Consider the following 13,733-nt stretch of genomic DNA (forward strand, 5'->3'; position numbering starts at 1 on the left):
AGGAAGGACAATATCATATTAAGTACAAAAAATTACTTCTGGGTGGTAAATGTTACACGTACAATCCCGATACCGGCCGCGTTGTCGACAGCACCCCCAATCATCCCACCTTGAGTCCCAAAAATAGTTCGAGTGTTTCCACGTCTGCCACAACCTCGGTTGATCTTTCCAGTTAGGGCTTATTGAGGGGAAAGGGATCTGGCAAGATGCTTTCGGTTGTTTTCACGAACATCCGCAGCATTCTTAATAAGCGAGACCAGCTAAGTGCATTTATTGATTCAGCAACCGCTGACATCATAGTGCTCATTGAAACGTGGCTGTCGAGCAAAATTCGTAACTCTGAGATTTTAGAATGCAAAAAGAAGTACGCATTCTATCGCAACGATAGAACGTATAGGTCAGGTGGCGGTGTAATGATTGGAATAAACTCAAATTTCACGTCTGCTCCCATAAACATACCTAGCAACCTAGAAATTGTATGGGCGTCCTTAACTCTCAAAGATAAGAAAATAGTAATAGGTGCATGCTACAGACCCCCCTCAGCTGACAAATCTTTCAATGATAACCTTCACGACGTAATCAACTTAATTTATGTTCGATACCCCCAAACGCCAGTTATTCTTCTGGGTGACTTTAAGTATCCCAGTATAAAATGGGCCACGGATGGTCCCAGTGCAGTACCTCCAAATTCCGAAGCGAAGGCGTTTCTTGATCTCTGCTCAACCTTCCACTTCACTCAAATGGTAACTCAACCGACCCGATGCTCGGGTGACTCGGTTAACACGCTCGACCTTATTTTAACTACCTGTCCAGAAGCAGTTACTTCTTTATCAGTTCTACCAGGGCTTAGCGATCATGCTCTTGTTCAATTTGATTTACATTTTTCAACACCCAGTCACCGGAAAAAAGTGAAGCAAATACGGGATTATTCTCGCGCAGACTATGGTAGCATAAATACAGAATTATCCATATTTCTTGACGAATTTATGGACAACTTTTCTACGCGGTCGTTAGAGCACAACTGGTGTCTTTTCAGAGACAAAGTAGCCGAACTAACTAGTAACTATATCCCGCTCCGTTCCAATAAAACTAACCGATTCCCGTGGTTTAATAAAAACCTTCAGCGACTAGCTAACAAAAAGAAGCGTGTATACCGAAACGCGAAGCGCTCTAATCTTCCAGAAAAATGGCGCGCTTATCATGCTGCAAATCGAAGCTATCTTCGCGCGCTCCGTGAGGCCAAACATACATATAACACGCAAACGTTGCCCGATATGTTTAAAAACAAACCACGTCAATTCTGGAAACTTGTGAATGGTCATAAGGATGACGCTATCACCATTCATTCAAGTGATGGCGTCGTGCTATCGGATGAACAGTGTGCTTCAGTGTTTAATAATTTCTTTGTAACTTCTTTTTCGAAATGCAAGCACGCACCTCATCTATCAGTTAATAGCCGTGAATTTTCTAACATGCCTCCAGTGTTTATTGATCCCTGTGGCGTCGCTAAAATTATTGATAATCTTAATCTTTCCTCAGTCTCTGGCGTTGATAATATAAATTCCAAGTTTTTGAAAAACACTAAAGAGTACTCCTCAATTATTCTGTCTAAAATTTTTGAGCAGTCTTTGCTCACAGGCACCCTGCCGCGTGACTGGAAGGTAGGGAAGGTGGTTCCCGTCCACAAAAGTGCTGATAAACATACTGCCAATAACTACCGCCCCATTTCATTGACTTGCATTCCGTGCAAAATTTTGGAACATATTTTATCATCATAAATCGCCCGCCACTTGGATTCTAACTCCTTTTTCCACAATTCACAACACGGATTTCGTAAAAACTTTTCGTGTGAGACTCAACTAGCATGCTTTACAAACTCCCTTCATAGCAAAATTGACCATGGTTCCACAGTCGACTGCATATTTCTTGATTTCGCCAAAGCTTTCGACAAGGTGTCACATGAACTATTAATATTAAAACTAAGTAAGCTCAACCTTGATCCTAACGCTCTGGCCTGGTTACGTAACTTCCTCCTAAATCGCTCTCAGTTTGTCACTGTTAACCAAACCACGTTGTCTTTTTCTCTGGTATATTCAGGTGTTCCCCAAGGCTCTGTCCTCGGAACCCTGCTCTTCTTAATTTATATTAATGACCTGCCTAGTAAAGTTCAGTCTTCCATTAACCTATTCGCTGATGATTGTGTTCTTTACCGTGAGATTACCTCTGATATTGACTCCGCTATACTTCAGTCCGATATTAACATGATCTCTGCATGGTGTAACGACTGGTTGATGACACTTAATACAAATAAATGTAAAGTAATGCAAGTAACGCGAAAAACACCTGGCAGCCCTAATTATACCCTTATGGGAATATTCTTGAGACCGAAGCTTCTTATAAATACTTGGGCGTCTACATATCATCTAATCTGTCCTGGGAACAACATATAAACTATATAACAAACAATGCGAACCGCACATTGGGCTATTTAAAACGTAATTTTTCTGGTCTAACATCTTCGCTGAAACTACAGCTGTACAAAACACTTATACGCCCTAAATTAGAATACGCCGCTTCTATATGGGACCATGGCCTCGCATATTTAGTTTCATCTGTCGAGTCCATTCGAAACCGCTCCGCCCGCTTCATCCTTTCCGAATATCATCGCACAGGTAGTGTAACGACCATGAAATCACAGTTGCTACTACCTGATCTGTCTTTACGCCGCCAGATACAACGTTTGTGTTTATTTCACAAAATTTTTTATCACGAGACGCTCCAAGACTTGCTCCTATCAAGTCCCTGTTTCATATCTCGTCGCTTAGATCATCGCCTTAAAATTGAACCCATTCATTGCCATGCAAACCTGTTCTTTTACTCTTTTCTACCTCAAGCAATCAACCATTGTAACCGCCTTCCCGAACCCCTTGTATTAATCCGTAACAATAAGTTGTTTAGATTAGCTTTGACTACCCACGTTTGTAATAATACTTGATCCAAACATTTTTTCAGCGCTGTTGTGCCTTGTTGTACTCATTTAGTTGTTGGTTTCGAACTGTTCACCGACATGACTATATAAGCCACTGCATATATGTAATATGTATCGCATCATAAACAGTTTTGTAGCGCCTTTTTTTTCCACTTCACGTCCCTTAGGTATCGGTTTTCAAATGCTTATCTGTCGCTATTGTACACAGGCTACATTATTGTGCTTTTCTTGTGACTTTTCTTTTGATTTTGCTGTTTTGTCATTTCTTCTTTATTTGGACTTGTACTCTTGTTTATCCTGTATGCTTATTATTTTTTTGTATATCTGTACCTTTTATGCCCACTCCCCTCTGTAACGCCCTACCCGGGCCTTGAGGGTAACCTTAAATAAATAAATAAATAAATAGTAAGGGGTTGCGACGGCCCCTATACCTGCAAAGCGCGTCAACTCCTAACTGGAGAGCTGAGACGGACGTTTGACTTATTCCACTAACTTACACATAAAGTCAAACTCAAATTTTACTGAGATCACCAGCTTAATGGATCATGCCTAGTTCAGCCATCGGCAACCAGGCGCTCAGGAACGAGGGTAACGCAAGGGGCGGCGATTTTTTGGCATGATTACTGATCAGTTCAAAAATGTTCTGGTATCTTTTCCTTATCATGTGACCATGTCAGTAAAAACTACCTGTATATCAAATATGGCTTGAGTATATTCGTTACCCAAGGTTCCTGAGGGGTTTAAAGTGTGGGTATTGCCGAGAAGCCTCAACATTGCGAAAGAGCTCCTGCCGTTCCCGGAGCAGACCGCGTGTTGGTTATTTCGTGGGCGCTCTCTTCATCATTGTATTAGTCCGCGTTCAAGCTCACTCGCATTTCTTGTGCCTGCGCACGGTGCTGGCGCGATAAATAAGAAATGGATAATGTGATGAGAAAGCGAAGCGGCGATGCAAGTCCACGGTGCTGTTTCGCATCGTCGGTTCATCGGTGAAGTTGTGTGTGTGTGTGGGGGGGGGGTGCGTGTCTGCGTGCGTGTGCATGTGTGCGTGTGCGGGTGCCTGCGTGTGCCTGTGCGTGTGTGTGGGTGTGTGTGCGTGCGTTCGTGTGTGTGTGCGTGTGCGTTCGTGCGTGTATGTGTGCGTGTGCGTGTGCGTGCGTGCGTGCGTGTCCGTGTGCATGTGCGTGTGCCTCCGTGTGCGTGTGCCTCCGTGTGCGCGCGTGTGCATATAGGTGTGTGCGTGTGTGCGTGCGTGTGTGTGTGTGCGTGTGCGTGCGTGTGTGTGTGTGTGCGTTTGCCTGCGTGTGCGTGCGTGCGTGTGTGTGTCTGTGTGTGCGCATGTTTGCGCTTGCGTATGCGTGTGCGTGCGTGGGCGTGTTCCTGCGTGTGTGTGCGTGTGCGAGTGTGTGTGTGTGTGTGTGTGTAAGTGTGTGTGTGTTTGTGTGTGTGTGTGTGTGTGTGTGTGTGTGTGTGTGTGTGTGTGTGTGTGTGTGTGTGTGTGTGTGTGTGTGTGTGTGTGTGTGTGTGTGTGTGTGTGTGTGTTGACGTGACGCGCGGGCTTTGACAGCATAGGGTGCGACAGTGCGCCATAATATTTTGCCGCACAGTCGTGAAGACGGAAGAGGAAACTCACTTGCGGCCCTCATGTGGCTTCGAGAACACGGTGCGGCCAGAACGCTAGAACCATCCCGAGTGACCGACCTCCGCTCAGGACACCTTGAGTAATCTTGGTTACGGTGGGATGACACCACGTACCCCGAGCTCCTATTTTTAAGCTGTTACCTACCATGGCGGGAAGTTTAAATGTGAAGGGTCAGAAGCCGCGAACGGTGGCCGTCGGAGTCTTTGTCAAGCTCCGGCGGACGGGTATGCGGGAGCTGTTTTGCGTCCTTTCTGATTTTGATTGTACGGTTTAACGCGCCGACGCAACGCAGGCAATGAAGCGCGCCGTAGTGGAGGGCTCCGGATTAATTTTGACCACCTGGGGATCTTTAACGTGCTCCGAAATCTCGCACACACGGGCGTTTTTCCTTTTCGCCTCCATCAGAAAAGTGGCCGCCGCTTCCGGGAATAGAACCCGCGATCTCGTGCTAAGCAGCGCAACGCCTTAGCCACTTAGCCACCGCGGCGGGTGTTTTGCGTCATTTCAAAAGCGCATTTTTTCTAGAACCTTTTTGCGTCATTTCGAACGCGCGACTTTTTTTGCGTGGGTGGAGCCTTTCAGCGGCATTTGGAACGTCCATTTTTTTCTTGCGCGGCTGTAGCCTTTCTGCGTGATTTCGAACCCGCCATTTTTTCTTGCGCGGCCGCTTTTTTCGCTTAGTACCGTAAACACCAACCCAACGAGCGTTCATAACTAAATGAACGTGGGGGCTGCCGGGTATATACTCAGATTTTGCCTGAAATGTACCTGCAGTTTTCTTTGCGCTAAACAACGGGGAGATGTACTACCAGCACCAGCCATTCCCGAAGTTCGAACGGTTATGACTATTGAACAGGAACTTCTAGCTGAGATAAAGGCATCACGTGAGGCATTTGAGAGAGATGCGAAACGGATTACGCGAGTTTCGAAACAAGCAAAGAAACATTATTCACAGCTTGAAACACCCCCAGGCTGACATTGAAGACTTGAAGAAAAGGCTAGAAGTTGAACACGCAAGGAATGTAAAACAAAGAAGCGAAAATGACTCCCTCGGGGCGAAATGTCAAGTTCTTGAAGACAGGGGAGCTGATCTGCAGAAGAGAGGCCTTCAAATCGAGTAATATTCTAGGAATTGCATTCTTGAGATCCAGGGTGTTGAAAAGCAAGAAAACGAAAATGTTGTCGAGATGGTCTCTAAGCGGGGCATGGTCATCAATGAACCCATTTCTGTGAGTGATATAGTAGTCTGCCACGCGTTCCTACACAAAATTCTGACAAATCGAACATTGTTGTACAACTCAGATCTCGCGATAAACGTGAATGTGCTTAGAAAAAGGCAAAAAATTCAGCTTGACAAAAGAAGACCTGGGATATGAAAGCACATTGCCTATCTATGTTACAGAACATCTGTTTCCGGTCCTGAAGCGTTTGCTTGGCATGGCTGTCAAGAAAAAGCCCAAACACAAGCGGAAATCAGTGTGGTTGTTCAAAGGCAAGATATACGCAAAGAAAACTGAAACTTCGCCAATGATCCATATGGCCGACGAAAGTGACTTTGCCAAAACACAGTAAAGTCAATCAGAAACCGCTTTATCGCAGTAATAATGGATCAGCTGGCTTAGCGACAGTTCGTTTTGCCAGAATGTTTCGGGCATCAAAACTTAAAACAACATTCCTTACCACACTTCAATGTACGCTCAGCTTCTAAAAAGAAGAATAAATTCACAATTTTGTAAGCCAGTTTTCCTTCCGATACAGTGTTGCCATGATTACTGAGACGTGGTATGGCGACGGTTGTAAAATGCTTCCGCTTCAAGGTTACAATAACTTCTTTATGAACCATCCCGATCGGCGAGGAGGGCGAGTCGCTATTTACGCAGAAGAAAACATGCACTGTGGATTAGTTGCGACATTTTCTGTGGTCACAAATGACTACAAGATATTGGCACTCAAATACGACGAAGACTTCATGGTTGCTGTATACCGGCCACCACAAGGCAATATCTCACAATTTCTGCATTTCTTCAAAATGTCTTAGACTATGTGTCCGACAATGGTTTCCGCCTTGTTTGTGCCAGTGACTTCAATATACACGTCTTAGAAAATAATGCTACAGTCACCGACTGTCAACTAAATACACTAAATAAAAACACCTACGCGCGTTACAGCAACCAGTACGTCTGCCCTTGACCTCTTGATTACAAACATCGAAACTATAGTTTTTTCCGCCGCTAATATCGCATCAAGCCTAAGTGATCATTGTCCAGTTTTTATGATATATGATAACAAAAACAAAACAAGAATCACTTTGAGGCTATCAAGACTAAGGTTGTATCTGCGGCAGCTTTAGAATCGTTTAAATGCGAAATAAGCGCTTGTGACTTGTCGTTTGTACATGATATAAATTCGGCAAATGACGCCTATTCTGAGTTTATGAAAACGTTTCTCGCCATTTTCAATAGGCACTTTCCGTTCACAACCTTCACGCCATCCAAGAAAATTAGAAAGGCTTGGGTAACGTGAGCTCACACGAAAGTGATCAAACAAAAAAACTAACCACGTCATGCATTCGTGCAAACAGGACTGCCGACGACGCTGCAGGAATTCAAGAAGCAGCGTAATCTACTCAACAGAGATCTAAGGCGAGCAAAAGCTTCTTATTATCAGAATCAGAATCAGAAATATGTATATTACATAAAAAACAGGTACAGAAAATTGGTGAAGAGTCATCTGGATCCTTAGCTGACATGGCTAGTCATGGATCCATAACAGAATAACTACAATGAACAAATAAACAATGCAAACAAAATTTTTTTTCAATAATTACTTATAATGTGGGCTAGGTAAATATATTTAGCTATGTGTTAACAGGGTGAGGTATAATGCTCAGACATGAAAAATTCTCTTAAGGAACGAGTGTTATGTGGTTTTATTTTTATATTCATTGGCACATTGCTCCATAGTTTGGCACTTAGGTAAGAAATAGTGCGGCGACCGTACACATTATGTATTTTTGGTAAATTGAGATTACATTTGTGGGCATGTCTGGTGTTTCGTTTAGGTTCTATTATAACGAATGATCGATTGGATTTATTTAGTGCTTTTTGAACTAGTAATGTTAGTTTGTAGTCCCTTGCTACATTAAATGGCATAATGTTAAGTTCAGAGAAAATTGCGGACGATGGCGCGGTGGTGGGGGCGCATGTCATTATTCTCATCGCCCTTTTTTGGACTTTGACAATAACGGAGCTGTATGACGCGAATGTATATCCCCAAGACTCTATACAATAACTAAGATGGCAGTGAAAAATGATAAAGTATATATTTCTTAGTGTTTTAGCGTCAAAGTGTTTGTAATGACAACGTTTTGCTCAGCTCTCTTATGTGAGGCCCAGTGCATTGATGTATCTATACTTATTCCCAAATATTTATATTGCTCAACTTCACTAAGGGCTGCTTTTCCTACGTATAACTTGCAGTCTTCTGTTAGTTGTTTTCGGTAAGAGCAGAAGACTATAAAATTTGTTTTTTTTAATATGTAGAACTAATTTATTACTGTTAAACCAGTTTAACGTCTCACGTAATTCTAAATTTGCTATAGTTTCGGCTTCTTTTAGACTGTGATGAGAGACGAGTAAAGCAGTATCATCGGCATAGATAACTGCGTCTGCGTGATTTAGGGAAGTGGGGTAGTCGTTGATAAATAGAGAAAATAATATGAGACCAAGAACCGACCCCTGGGGTACCCCGGCTAGGACAGTTTTTAACCCAGATTTTCTGTCTGCTATATGTACAAACTGTTTAGGATTACTTAAATACCTGCGGAAAAAGTTTAAGGTTGGCCCTCGAAACCCATAGCGTTCTAGTTTTTTCAACAAAATGCTGTGATCCACACAATCAAAAGCCTTTTGTATATCAAGGAATATGCCTAATGTAATTTGGTCGTTATTTCGGGCTTGTTTATTACATCTGTTACTGCATTACCTGCCGTTGTGAATGAATAATTTTTGTTGAAACCATGTTGATTTGTTGTCAAGATTTCATTATTTTCAACGAATTCTCTTACCCTCTTCGCTATTAGCTTTTCAAACAAGATATTAATGCACGACAAGATTGTTATAGGACAGTAGTTTTCTACATAGTTGGGGTTCTCTCCTTTGAATATAGGCACCACTCTCCCAATTTTTAGCTGCTCGGGGTAACTTTGAGAGTAAAAAGATTTAGTAAAAATTGTTCTAGTGGGTGACACGAAATGTCGATTTTAGCTTTCAATATGTTAATTGATATTTCATCATGACCCATTGCTTTATTTGACTGCATCTGTCAGGTCATAGGGATTATTTTTGCGGTGGTTCTCTCTCTGAATGCGAAGCTATTAATAATCGGTGGGGGTAGTAGGGAGGCCGGTTCATTACTGTGTACATTTTTTAGGGTGTATTTATGTTTATAAAGAAGTCATTAAATTTCGCAGCAAGTGTAGCTTCGTCACAATTCAGGGTAATCAAATCAGAGAGTATGCTGAGCTTTTGTGTAGTCTTTAAAACTGAGTTTATTATACGCCATATTTCTTATGAGTTGCCATTGGTTTTGAGTATAAGTTTATTATGGTAACCTTTTTTCTGTTTTCGTATGAGAGACAGCGAAAAGTTGCGCATAGTTTTGTATTGTTCTTTATAATAATCATTGCCTTTGTGTTGCTTCATTTTATTGAGCCAGTAATCTCTCTTTTTAATCACTTTAAGTATGTTATTTGTAATACAGGTACAGATGGGCGTTGAGAGGTACAATGATCTGCGAGAGTTGCAGTTTGACTTAATGCAGCTTGATCGTAGGTTCGCATAAAAACGTTCGTACGTTAGGTCAACATCGTTATCGAGATCTGCGTTACCAAGATCTTCGTTAAAGTTTTTTTCTTGTACTACGGTTCTTGTTCTTTCATACTCCCATCGTTGTGCTTTATATGGAGTATGTTTAATGTTCGAAAGGTGAGTATTTGGAGCAATAATGTAGGTAGGATAGTGGTCAGCGATATTTTCAGCAATGACGCCCGCTTCTACTGAGCTTGGACAGAAATTAGAAAGAATGTGATCAATGATCGAAGAAGACACTTCTGTTACCCTAGTAGGGCATGTAATGTGGTTTTGAAAGCCATATGAGCAAATTTAGTTTAAGTAATCAGTGCTAGAGGGATCTGCTATATTGATGTTAAAATCCCCGCATATTATCACTTTTTTATTCGGGGTAGCAAAGTGCTGTAATAGGTCTTCAAAGTGTTTTAGAAAAGCCTGAATTCCAGAGCCAGGTGGCCTGTCGGTCACACCAATCGTAATTTCCGTACCAAGCTCTACAAACAACATCTCATATTCACTTTGCATTTCCGTTATGTCATTCAGTTGTTTATATATTATTGCAGTGGGTAAGTAAAGTGCAAGACTACGGCCTCTTGAGTCAGTTTTTCTTGGTAGCGATAGAAAATGATAATTTGGTCTGTTAATAAATTCCCTTTCTTTCAACCATGTCTCCGATATTGCTATTATCCTGCAATGAAATGTAAGTATAGATACTAAGGTTAATAAAGAATCAATATTTTTGATAAGGCTTCAAGCATTACAGTGAAGAAGGCTTAAAGTTTCGCAGCCAGCGCTCGCCATAGCTCTGTGGGTTTTCGGTTTATGTTAGAGGGATGATTCATACTATTTTGGCTAAGTCGGCCAGTGTGGCGATGTGAACTACGCTGGAATTTTCCGTCTTCCTGGCTAGTATTTTCGATTCGGCAACCCATACGAACTTCCACTTTTCCTTTTTTTGCGATAGCCTTGCCAAGCAGAGCCTTGTATTCAGGACACAAGTGCTCGTTAATATGTACTGCACTGGCATCGGCGAAACCAAAATCGCTTGTCGTCAGCCTTTTCTTCTTAGCGCCTGCAGCAACTTATTCCTCGCTGACCGCGACACAAATCTAACAATTATGTTAGTTTTGGTCGGCTCTTTTGTTGGCACTAGGTGAACGACGTCTATGTCTGACAGTTCCAACTGCACCTCAACTTTTTCTGCTAATCTGAACGATTTCTGTTAGCGATTCCTTTGGTTCCTGTGGCATGCCCTTAATCTCGATGTTTTGCTTCTTAGTAAACTGTTTCAGCTGCGTCATATCTGTTTCCATGTCGATGACGTACCGCTCAAGCTTTTCCCTTTCTGCTTTGAGTTCAGTGTGCTACTTTTTCAGCGAGTCAAGTTCCTCTCTGCTTTTGCGCAGTTCCTCAAAAGTCAGGTTCATGTTGTTCGTACCATCCACAACGTCATCAAGTTCTTTTTTTAAGCTGGCGTTTGCGTTATCTATTTCTTTTTTTAGAGCCGCGTTCGCTTCGACAACATATTTTAGCAACTCTTTTATCAGTCCCTGTTCGCAGATATTATTAACAGGCACCCGGATACTGCGTGGAAAGCTATAAACCGCGTTTTGGGGAGAGGGCGGAATCATTTCAAACCCGAAACAGTCCTGGTAAATGGTCGCGAGGTAATCGGTAGTGACATTGCTAATAAATTTAACACGTACTTTGTCAACACCACAATTCAGCCATATGTTCGGTCGTTTATCGAAGAGTCCGAATGTGTTTAAAACAATATTATTGGAAGCCTTTCAGATGCAAAGCATCTCTTGCTCGGGGCTATGTCCTGCGTCCGTCCGTTGTCGGCATTTCTCCCTCTCTATCCACCAGCTGTGCGATAGCGCGCGCGCAGCTGCTCCTCTCCCCCTCCCCACACCAGCTGCGCGTTAAGTGCGCATGCGCGTCTCCTCTCTCATCGCCTCTCCACTCCATCTGCTCTCTATAATAAACCCGGTCCGCGCGCCGCTCCCTGAGTTGCTGCTTCGGTTGAGACCCGCTGCGCCGTCTGATGAGCTGAATGGACGCCAACAATTCTGTCAGTGAACAGGCTCGCTACACTGCTTGTCCTGCGAAGAACCGACGAATATACGGGAAACGTGCACAGACCTCGTGTCCAGTAATTTCAAGATTGAACCGTTAATACGACAGCCATTTACGCTGCACTTTACTGACCATAAAGCCGTTATACTGTAGGCAAAAAGTTACGCACTACTTAATAAATAAAGAAGACATTTACCACGCTCCAACACGTGTCTTTACTCTAACAACCAAATAAATTACACCATCTCCCCGAAATGAACTATGTGGTGATGCAAAGCTTCTCGGAGTTCCAACAACGTTCACGCGGTGTGGGTAACCAACACAAGTGAAAATAAACGGAACTCCGAGATGCTTTGCATCACCACATAGTTCCGTTCGGGGAGATGGTGTAATTTTTTTGTTCATTTGACAGACGTAAATGAAATTTATCGAACATTTATGAACCTTAACAATAGCTTTGGACAACAATGACATGCAGGCCAAACCAGTTAAATACGTCGTAGAACACATTGCCCCCGCACTTGTTCATATTTATAATCTAGCCTTAGAATTAGGTGTATTTTCCGCTGAGATGAAGAAAGCAAGGGTATCTGTAATACATAAAGGAGGTGATAAATCAACAGTGTCGAACTACAGGCCAGTATCTGTTCTTCCAGTTTTTTTCTAAGGGCCTAGAGAAAGTGATGTATCATCGCATGGAAAAATTATTTTATGAGACAAATATTCTATCTGATGCACAATTTGGTTTTCGTAGTGGTCGGTCAAAGGAAACCGCGCTACTCACACTTAAAGAACACATACTAGATAACATTGATAAAAAACTATACACTGTAGGCATCTTTATGGACTTCAGTCGAGCTTTTGATTCCCTGGACGTTGATATCCTAATAAAAAATTATCTACACGCGTCATTCAGGAAAAGGCTTCGGACATGCTAAACGCTTACTTACACAACCGTCAGCAATGCGTGTATCTAGACATCCACAAGTCACCGTTTCTTTCTCTTGCAAAAGGCTTACCGCAAGGAAGCATTTTGGAGTTCTTGCTCTTTAACGTGTGTAACAACGATATCACAAAAATAGACACCACTGTAAAAGTTATAATGTACGCAGCCGCCAGAACTATACTTATTTCCGGTACTGATGTCAACAATTTAATTGCGAAATGTGAAGACCTGCTTTGCAAGCTATCATCCGTTTGGGCGCAGTCGAATCAAATTATCATTAATTCGAATAAGACTAAAGTAGTTATCTTCAGGACCCGCCGCGGTGGATCAGTGGCTAAGGCGTTGCGCTGTTGAGCACAAGGTCGCGGGTTCGATTCCCAGCCGCGGCGAACATTTTCTGATGGAGGCGAAAAGCAAAAACGCCCGTGTGTACGAGATTTCGGCGAACGTTAAAGATCCCCAGGTGGTCAAAATTAATCCGGAGCCCTCCACTACGGCGCGCCTCATCGCCTCCGTTGCGTCGGCGCGTTAAACTCCACAATCAATCAAAAGTTATCTTCGGGCCTAAAAATAAAGCACTTAACTTGCACAGTAACATAATTTAGGAGGATAAAGTTATTTACATAGTAGACGACACAAGATTCTAGGCGTTACATTTTCTGCACACCTAGGGTGGGACACACACATAGTTAACCTTTGTAATAAACTGTCCTCAGTCACCGGAGTATTATCGCGATGCCGGGATTTCCTTCCTGCACAGGTCAAACTGCAAATTTACAACGCATTATTTGCATCGCATGTTAACTATTGTAGTTTTGTGTGGGATACGACAAATAAAAAAACGAAATAAAAATTCTTCGGTTGCGAAAGAGAATGGTCCGAAACATCACCAGTATTCCGTATTTGGCAGTATACTTATTTATCAACACAAAATGCTTTCGCGAAATATAACATTATCAAACTAAACCACTTGTACAGGTTTCGCATTTTAAGTGCATTTGTTTCGGCATCAAACGCACTAAAAAGCGTTTTAGTATCACTCTCATCCCTAACAGCAAGGGATGCTGATTCACGCACACGCAGCACAGAACAGTGGGTAGTGCCGCGATTCCGCAGTAATTTTAAATATCAGTCTCGACACTTCAACAACCCCACCATTATAAATGAACATAGACATGCAGATTGCTTTTCCCGCAAACAGTAGCGGCAATACAAGGTAAACTTGTAGTT

This window comes from Haemaphysalis longicornis, unplaced genomic scaffold, assembly GCF_048455015.1.
Source record: "Haemaphysalis longicornis isolate Haplotype H1 unplaced genomic scaffold, Haemaphysalis longicornis Haplotype H1 scaffold_20, whole genome shotgun sequence".
Taxonomy (NCBI): Eukaryota; Metazoa; Arthropoda; class Arachnida; order Ixodida; family Ixodidae; genus Haemaphysalis; species Haemaphysalis longicornis.